Source organism: Podarcis erhardii (genome assembly GCF_964252035.2).
Source record: "Podarcis erhardii genome assembly, chromosome: 8".
Classification (NCBI taxonomy): Eukaryota; Metazoa; Chordata; class Lepidosauria; order Squamata; family Lacertidae; genus Podarcis; species Podarcis erhardii.
In genome coordinates this window covers 56,398,769-56,408,089 of record NC_138499.1, presented here as the reverse complement: position 1 = coordinate 56,408,089, position 9,321 = coordinate 56,398,769, and the positions used below count along the sequence as shown (strand labels likewise).

Here is a 9,321-nt window from a genome sequence, read left to right as displayed (position 1 = left end):
ACCCTGACATAGGCGCATGCCTTCAGCACTTTGGCTTTGGGAAGGCAACATGAGGGCTGAATAGGGTCATCAAATTTTGGGCTCCCTTCCCCCATGCACGTGACAACCCCCCAGGAGTTCCGTGTCAAAGTACTCTTGCAGCCCACTTAGTATGAAAAAGTTGGACTGCCTGGGCTTGCTAGAAAGGTAATATAGTGGAGGCACTTATATGTGCCCACTGTGTTTGTAGAAGTGGCTCTGCGTGCAGATTGCAAGTTAACTGTGCCAACGCACACCCTAATTAATTAATAAATCGCACATTTAACTTGCCATGTAGAAATTCTTTAGTGTGGCTGCATTTCAAAGAGTCACCCACTCAGTTGCAGCTGAATCAGTTCAAAGTTGTGGTTTATCATTAGGTTTCCCTTTCCTCGCACTTGCCCACTTTATGATAAGCTATGCATGCTGGGATCCCTGCTGCAATCTGATTCCCTGGAGGTGGTTTATGTTGACAAAGGGCTGACCCATCTAATCATGTTCTACAGATGAATGTTCCAAAAAGAGAAATAATTTGGTGCCACTGTGCTTGGAATAAGGGATACTGACGCCATTTTGTTCAAATGTAAATCATAGGCATCTATTATGTTGTGTACAACTCTGTGCTTTAGAATCCTTTCAGATAAGAGATAGAGGGCAATCGAAGTCTGCAGGGATTAGCTCTGCTGAAGTCCTTCTGACATAAAGCACTCAGTGTGGTCTTCAAACATAGAAATATGCAGTGCAAACACCACTTATCTTGACATGCTCCCACCACAACCAAGCATGGTGCTTCTACTCAATGTTCTTGCACTCTCTCATAGTTTAATTATGGATGGTATCAGTCAGATTAACATACAGTGGTACCTTGGTTCTCGAACAGCTTATTTGTCTAACAAATCAGCTCCCAAATGCCACAAACCCAGAAGAAAGTGTTCCAGTTTGCAAACGTTTTTTGGAAGCCGAACGTCTGACATGGCTTCTGCTTGAGTGCAGGAAGCTCCTGCAGCCAATCGGAAGCCATGCCGTGGTTTTCGAACGGTTTCAGGAGTCGAACAGACTCCCAGAACAGATTAAGTTTGAGAACCAAGGTACCACTGTACTTAGTTTCAGCATTTCTAGTTTACTTTAGCAAGGTAGAACAAAAGGTAAAGGACTCCTGGACAGTTAAGTCCAGTCAAAGGCGACTATGGGGTGCGACATAGCTGCATCACTCCACACTAAGTAAACAGCAAGGCTGTGCATGTTTCATTGGTATGCAAACGACACTTTGAGACTTGTCTGAGTGGTGAAAACACCACAAAAATATAAGTTCAAGGGAAAAGAACTTTTCTCTGCATCACTTGAAACATCTGCTAGTATCACTTTTACACCTATTCTTTGACAATATGCTATAGGAAAACCCAATGACAAAAGCACGCATAGCATCTATATGAAAAACACTGTGAAAGATTAACCAGGGATTTAGACTTAGCATTAATTATGCTTTTATCTGCTGCTTGTTTCGCTTCTGTTGTTTGCTGTTGCATACTGAGTGGTGGGGCAGCATTGCTCACCTGACTTCCATCCAGCCAAGTCGCTGCAGCAAAGCGTGACAGAAAAGGGGAGGTTGGCATGATAAAAATACACCAGCAGTAACTCTAGATTAGCACCACACCAATCATGATGCCAACTTCTGCCACCGTATGCAGATCAGTCCTACCTTGCTATATGCTGCTAGGAATATAGGAAGTTGCCTTGTCCTAGCTTGGTTCCCATGGCACTTTAAACCATAATTCACCTTAGCAGAATACCATGAATCACATGTAGGGAGAGGGCTATTGCGCCCACGTCCTGCTGGTGCAAAGGGCTACAATCATGGCCACATGGCCCTGCTGCCAAGAGCTAAGCCACGATTTGTCTTAGGTTCTCTCCAAACACACAAGCTGCAACCAATGATAAAGTGTCATGCAAACAAGGCCACTGAATCAGACCATCTAGCTCAGTACTGTCTCCACTAACCGTCAACAGCTTTACAGAGGTTCAAAGAGAAGTCTTTCCCAGTTACACCTGGAGATTTGGGGAAGGTGGGGGGGTGAACTTAGGACCCTTTACATGCATACCAGCTGCTCAGCCACTAAGCTTCATCTTTGCTAAGCACCTTCAAATCACTGATAAAAGACAATACCCCAATGTTTTAAATAAACAAACATGAAATCAAACACACCAAGCTCCTGTTTTGACAAGTATCCTTTTGCCATCTTTGTTCTGAAAAATCCTTGAAATTATTCAGTGATCAGCCTGGTTTTCTGTAACCCTTAATTTACTCTGCATTTCAATCAAGGTTTTTAATGCAGAGTGTCGGGGGGGGGTCACAACAACAAACTTATTCAAAAGCGAATAGCATGCAACACTTGTGTAACAAACAATATCCTGTTCTAATCACATATGCCTATGTCTAGCGTCTAGTGAAACCATCAAACATTAGATTACTGTCCTGCCATTAGATTCCGCGGCAACAATGCAGAAGCAATCTCTTGTACCGGCTTCACTTTCAGTTCCAAAAGTTCTCTTTTGCAGCTTGGACTTGCAGAAAACAAAGAGGAAAAGTTCTCTTTGCTTCACTCACTGCAGTTCCAAAACAGCCTTCTAAAGATGGCTGCCAACCGCTCCATAAAGGAAAATGAAGCTTTCGGCCCTTCATAACACAAAAGAACATAGCCAGGCTATAAACATATAATTTTGGGGAACTCCACAACTCCTTTGAAACTTACAAAGAAAACCTCATAACCAACCTGCTCCTAGGGGTGCAGGACTTCGTAGAAAGCAGTCAGTCAGGCATCCCTTTTGCCTGATCACTAGTTCCAAACTGCACTCCACGTCTTCTCACTCTGTATTTCTTAAAGGAACATATGCAAGTGGCTTACACTTACATATAGTGTAACAGGTGTGTGCCCATTCAAATCAAGGATGGAGAACATTTGTCACTCTAGATGTTGATGAACTTCAGCTCCCATCGGCCTCAGCTAGCATGGTTGATGGACAGGGGTTATGCAAGTTTTGGTTCAGCAACACTTGGAGGGCCACAGGTTCCTCACACCTGATTTAAATGATAACAGCTCCAGCTTGCACTGACTGCACACGTGAAGCTTTTGCAAAGCAGTCTGAGCACCAGAACTCTCATACAGTGGGAATCAGCCCTGCAAACAGGCTTCCTGAATCACTTTCCTACCATGCAGATTATACAGCAAGCACTGGCTGATTTCAGGATGCAGTGAAACATGGCTATTAAACAAGTGGCAGCCAGTCCTGACATTGGATCCCTAAAATTTCTGACTGCCACTCGAGTCCATTAATAGATTCCTATAACAGGCACAGCATTTCCAAACTGCCGATAATTCATCAGGCTCTCTCTGGTTTCAAGGGGAACCTAATTTACGTGCTTGCTTCCAGAAACTTTGACAACCACACATACATAAATGCATACATACATACATAATTTTATTTGTATGCTGCCTTTCCAGAGTTCAAACCATGCTCAAGGTGGTTTGGAAAAAAAATACATAACTACAACATAACAGAAGTAGTTATAAACAATAAATAGAACATTAAAAAATAGACAATAAAACTGAAGAATTTCCGCACAAATCGCAATAAGTTTTAAAATAAAGATACAAAAAGCCAACAGCAACAACCCCCTGCAAACAACACCCCAGCTGAAGAGTCTGTTCAGCAGCCTCAGCTTCTGTAGCTGGAGTCAGTCATGGCCCTGCCCTCCCAGGTAGAAAAAGGCCTGAGGGACAGGGAGCAGGTCTTCACAGCCAAGATGGTCTCTTTGCAGCCAAGGTGCAATGTTCATGCTATTTAAATGAAAATTAAGGAAACATATGAAAGAGGATCTTTATTTATTTAGCATATTTCACCCGAAGGTCCCAGAGTTAGACCACATAGTATTGTAACTGGAATGAAACAATAATAAGAAAACCAGGCAACATAAATTCTGTACTAATAAGCTTAAGCTTATCCTAACTTAATCGTTTGAGCACCTTTCTACAGCTTTCAGTCCTAAGCCACCCTTAATCATTTTTGTTCTTGCTTTCCATTTGTGTTCAGTAGTTCTTGTCTTAGTGCAGTTTCCCCACCCCCTCCTAATTTCTGTCTTGATTATAATTTTTAAAAATACTGATGCTCCGAGTTAAATCAGTTTATTCTATCTATCCACCTACACACACAAATGTGGACTCACACAAACATATTGCAAGTGTTTTTTCATAGCAATGCATTGGCTTTGTACCAGATTCAGATAATTAGTAAAAGTTATTATAATTGTATTCCTAGAAATAGGTGTAGCAAAGTGTATTTGAGTGTGTGTCTGTGTTTTAAAACTCAGTGTATGTATATGAGACAAAATGAGAGAGGGGGAGAGAGAAAGAGAGCGCACACCACGAATTATCTATGCATAAAGAAATTAAAAGAGTTTTTTTTTCCAGAGCAATTGAAGCCCATCTCTTGAACAATGACGACAGCTCCTCATTTTCGACAACAATAGAGGGCACGTAGGAGTCAGGCTCATTAGAATATCTGTGGCTCTTTTCACTTCTCTCTGCATTAAGCCCCCATAATGTCAGTTGTCACTTATTAATGACAATTAACTAGTAATCAGTAGTGAGACTCTTCGAGGTGGTCCTTGCCTGACAGGTGAAGAAAGAGAACATTGCGTAGTGCTATGCAGTGACATGGAACCTTCAAAGGGAGCACGGCATTTCCATAAATTATTTCAGAAAGAAATTTTCTTTTATATATTCTCTTTAAAGCTTAAGGATCTTTAACCCCTAAAAGGACTATGCTTATTCTGATGGCCTCACATTCCCCAAAGGCTGTTATGAATGCAATAAAAGCTGGCACTACCTCATCCCTCTAAGATGTAGGATATGCTCCAAAGCCTAGACTGCCTACGAATCCATTTGGTACCCTTATGTATTCTACGGTCTTATGGAACAAACACAACATATCACCTTGGGAAGCCAGTAGATAATAGGAAAGATGTGGGGTGAAGCTTTATACCCTTTGGGGTTACTCTTTATGTATGCATTTGCAAAAAATAATCATATTTTGACCAGGAATAAATACATGCGACTGCAATGTCTGAGTGCGTATTCTTTTCCGTCACAATAGTGGATAACATTTGTTCAGTCTGGACATTTCTCTCTCAGCTTGGATTATTAATAGCTGACCACTAAAATAACCAAGGGACGCGGATGGCGCTGTGGGTTAAACCACTGAGCCTATGACTTGCCAATCAGAAGGTCGGCGGTTCAAATCCCCGCAACAGGGTGAGCTCCTGTTGCTCAGTCCCTGCTCCTGCCAACCTAGCAGCTCAAAAGCACGTCAAGTGCAAGTAGATAAAGACGTACCGCTCCGGCGGGAAGGTAAACGGCATTTCCGTGCACTGCTCTGATTTGGCAGAAGTGGCTTAGTCATGCTGGCCACATGACCCGGAAGCTGTACGCCAGCTCCCTCGGCCAATAAAGCGAGATGAGCGCCGCAACCCCAGAGTCGGCCACGACTGGACCTAATGGTCAGCGGTTCCTTTACCTTTATAATAAACAAAGTGCTTACATTTTGAATGGAATATAGTTCCATGGCTTGAGCCTAAGGCTGAATTTTAAAATACACTTACTAGGGAGAAAGTCTTACTGAACACTGTGGGATAGACAGTGGAGTAAACGTGTAGAATGGTGCTGGAATCCCACTCAGGTAGATAAACATTCTTCCATTGCCCCTGTTAAATATGCTTAGGGTTACAGGCTAATTTGGCTTTACCTAGTTTGACTTTACCTAAATGTAAAGCACATTTTCCCTCCTGGTTAAGCTGCAGTTCTTTTCAGGGCTTATTTCTAAGTAGGCATGCCTAGGATTCCACTGCAAATGATAAAGCTAACGGTGCTAAATCTAGCAGCGCAGAACGCAGCAAACCTTTTCATTTTTTTCATACGGGAAATGAAATATACCCAAATTTTCACTCTATAACAGCTGAGGTAGAGAAGCTGCGGCCTTTCAGGTGCTGGAGGATTCCAACTCCGATTAAGCCCCAGCCAGCATGGCCAATTGTCAGGGATGATGGGAGTTGTAGTGCGACACACAGATGCTTCCTCACCCCTTATGATGGCAAGCTCTTTCCTCAACCTTATCCTTTAAAATCCTAAATATGGGTGGTATTGAACTCCATTTTACTCAGAGTAGGCCCACTGAAATTAATGAACACGAGTAAGTTGATAGTGTAAGGTAGTGTATGAAAGCCTAAGAAAATAGAAATAATGATTCAATTAATAAATAGGCAACTTCTCCTATTTATGCCCAATCGCCATTCCATGTGTTGCCATCTAAACTCAGGGTCTCCTAAAGAGGTATTGTCAGTTGCTTGAAACTTGCACAAAAACTTGCACATGCAGTTTTTGGCTGAGCAGGAGAGCGCACTGCCTTCCCATCATTATTATTTACATCACTCATATCACAAAACTTTCTCTGGGCAGTTCACGAACAATATAATGTTAAAAAAAACCATTAATATGCAATAATATAAAATGCAACATTAGAATAATATTAGCATGGAATAAGAATCGGCAAGGCTAAAATGGGGTTTGAAGCTACACTAACAAAATGATTTGTAAAGGCTTGGAAAAAAATTTTAAAAAAAATTTGCTCGGTGCTGAAAGGACATTAGTTTAAGCACCAAGCAAAGCTTTCTGGGGAGGGTATTCTGCAGCAGGGGTGCAATTAATGAAAAGGCCGTTTCAACTGTATCTCACTCGGTGGGGGCACTTGAAGGTCTCAGATGAAGATTTCAAGGCACAGGTAGGTATGTGCGGAAAGAGGCAACCCTCCAGGTTCCAAAAGATGAAAAGTGTATGCCATATTTTGCTCTCCACGAAATGTAGTAGCAGGTACCATGTAGAACAGAAGTTTCCTTTACACTTCTGAAAACACAAAACAGAATCTCTCCCCCTTCTGTGAACCCTACTGAGTCCTTTGCCAGAGATTAGGATCATTCTAATGCCACCAGAGTTAATACTGAATAGTAATAATAGTAATAATAGTAATAAAAATAAAAATTATCATGCAAAATGCAATACTTTTTGAGATAGAGCAGCATTCACTTTTGCTGGACAGGAACTCAAGCCTCACCATTTCTTTGCTTCAGTGGAAAGCTGCAGTGGTTAAAAGGAAAGAAAGCCACCTGGAACATTTAAACACTTGCTCCCTTTCAAAAGGCCTGGCTGCTGTGTTTTTTCCTCCCTCAAAACCTACAGAAGGATGGTGACTTGCTGAGTTGCTCTGCCAATTCTCATTGTTTTGTTGGAGGATGGCTCTTTTGTGACATTGAGCTTGTAACTGTGCTTCCATGACAACAAATAAGATGTTATACATTGGAACCTCACAGTGACAAACTAAGTCTAACCAGGGCTTAAAGAAGAATGTTACATTTAACAGAACAATCGGGGAAAAGGAATGACAGCAGAAAATGTGGGCAAGGGCGCATGTATGTGCGCTGTCTAAGCGTTTGTCCAATTTTTAGACTGGGAATACAAGGGGTTTCCTATGGGTTTATGTCAGGACCAAGTTTCTTCACAGTTTAATATCATTTGGGAGGGGGCAAATCAATTAAACACTGATAGAAAGAAAATTATGTACATATGTAAAAACACAAACAATTCCAATAAAAACAGCACTGCAGTCAGTCCCCCCAAAAAGCCTGTTGAAAAAAGAAGGACAAGAATGAGGGAGCTTCTCTAGGAAAGGAGCTCCAAATTCTGGGAGCGGCCACCACTAAGGCCCTCTCCCATGTCCCTACCAAGCATGCCTGTGAGGGAGGACCAAATGAACGACTTCTCCCAAAGATTTTAAAACCCAGGAAGGTTCATATAGGGAATAGTGTGTATGTATAATGCAAGTGTGGATTGAGTCTATATGTGAGTGGGGAGAGAGAAGAAATGGGAAGCATAAGAGGAACTTTTCGTGCAGACAAAATCATACCTGTAAATTTGCACGGGACATCACTTACTGACTTTTATTTGTGTGGTTTGTTTTACTTTTGGTTTTGTTTTATTATGCAATCTGTGCTTTCATTTCATATTTTTATGTTGTGAACCTCCCCTGTGATCTTCGGGTGAAGGACAGTAAAGAAATGTAACAAATAATATTAATTCTTATTTCAAATACATATACTACCACAGATTTGCATGGCATCTAACAAAAATACCTTAAAAATTAAAACAACGAAAGCACAATAATCAAACAACTAAAATGTCTCATAAAACAGCAGAAAAAGGCAACATAAAACACTTTATATACCTCCCTTTGTTCTCAAATGATTGATCAAATCACAGTTGTAACTTGATGCTGAATGAAGAGTGGATACCAAGCACATCATGGAAAATTCCATAGTCTGGGTGGCTGTTCCTGGTCACCACTTCTCTAATCTCAGGTGTGAGGGCACTATGAACAGGAACAAAGGCCTCAGTGGTTTAGCAGACACATATGGGAAATGGTACCTTAGTCACAGATGAGTCACTGCTTTTCACATGAACCGTTGTTTGCAGTAATGTACATGAAACATGAAACCATGGTTAACACTGGGAAAGGAAGGAGTCACTTCAGATAAGAAAAACTGAAAGATGCATGTGTTCACAAGTCTGACCTCTGCATTGTAAATCATAGCTTATTGGGTTTCAATATCATAACTGCAGTCAACAGTGTGTATAAGGGTATCAGGATGATAATCTTTTAAAAGTAAGACATAATACATACGCACCAACTGCCCCGGAAAATCAGGACATCCCGTCCCCCCCTCCCCCCGTGAGAGTACAGGGGCCATTTGGAGCACCTTGCTCTAGAGGAATTTCGAGCCAAGCTCTTGCCCTGAAAAAAACATTTTTGGGGGTCTGCAATCTTGTGCTGTGCCGCAAAATGTGTGTTTCAGGGCACAGTGCCTGATGAAAGCGCTTTTTTCGGGTCCACGAGCTCACATGGGTAAATATTTATATATATATAATGAACTAGAACTTTTATAAAGCACTAGGCCCCTTCAGAGGAACATGTGAACACTTCTGAAGCATACCATCCTCCGCAGCAAAATAACTACATAGAATTCAAGCTATTTGACTCACAAAAGGGGGCAAACCAAGATCCTTCTTGTTCCTGTTGTTGGCAAAATGTAAACACTGAAAGATGCATTGAAGACAAAAGGTAGCTTGCGCTGCTCTTGAAAGGAGAGAGACACAATAAATGTTGAATGTTTTAACAGAATAAAGAGAGGCTTACAATATG

The 9,321-nt window shown here is 41.5% G+C and overlaps 1 long non-coding RNA gene across 1 annotated transcript; it reads right to left on the bottom strand.

The window, feature by feature from the left end:
• Nucleotides 1-3,470: 3,470 nt before the first annotated feature.
• Nucleotides 3,471-7,091, bottom strand: LOC309348433. Its single transcript, XR_014159395.1, has 3 exons — nt 6,804-7,091; nt 6,006-6,294; nt 3,471-3,854 (listed from the first exon to the last, which is right to left on the bottom strand). It is a non-coding gene; the product is annotated as an uncharacterized lncRNA (long non-coding RNA).
• Nucleotides 7,092-9,321: the final 2,230 nt, after the last annotated feature.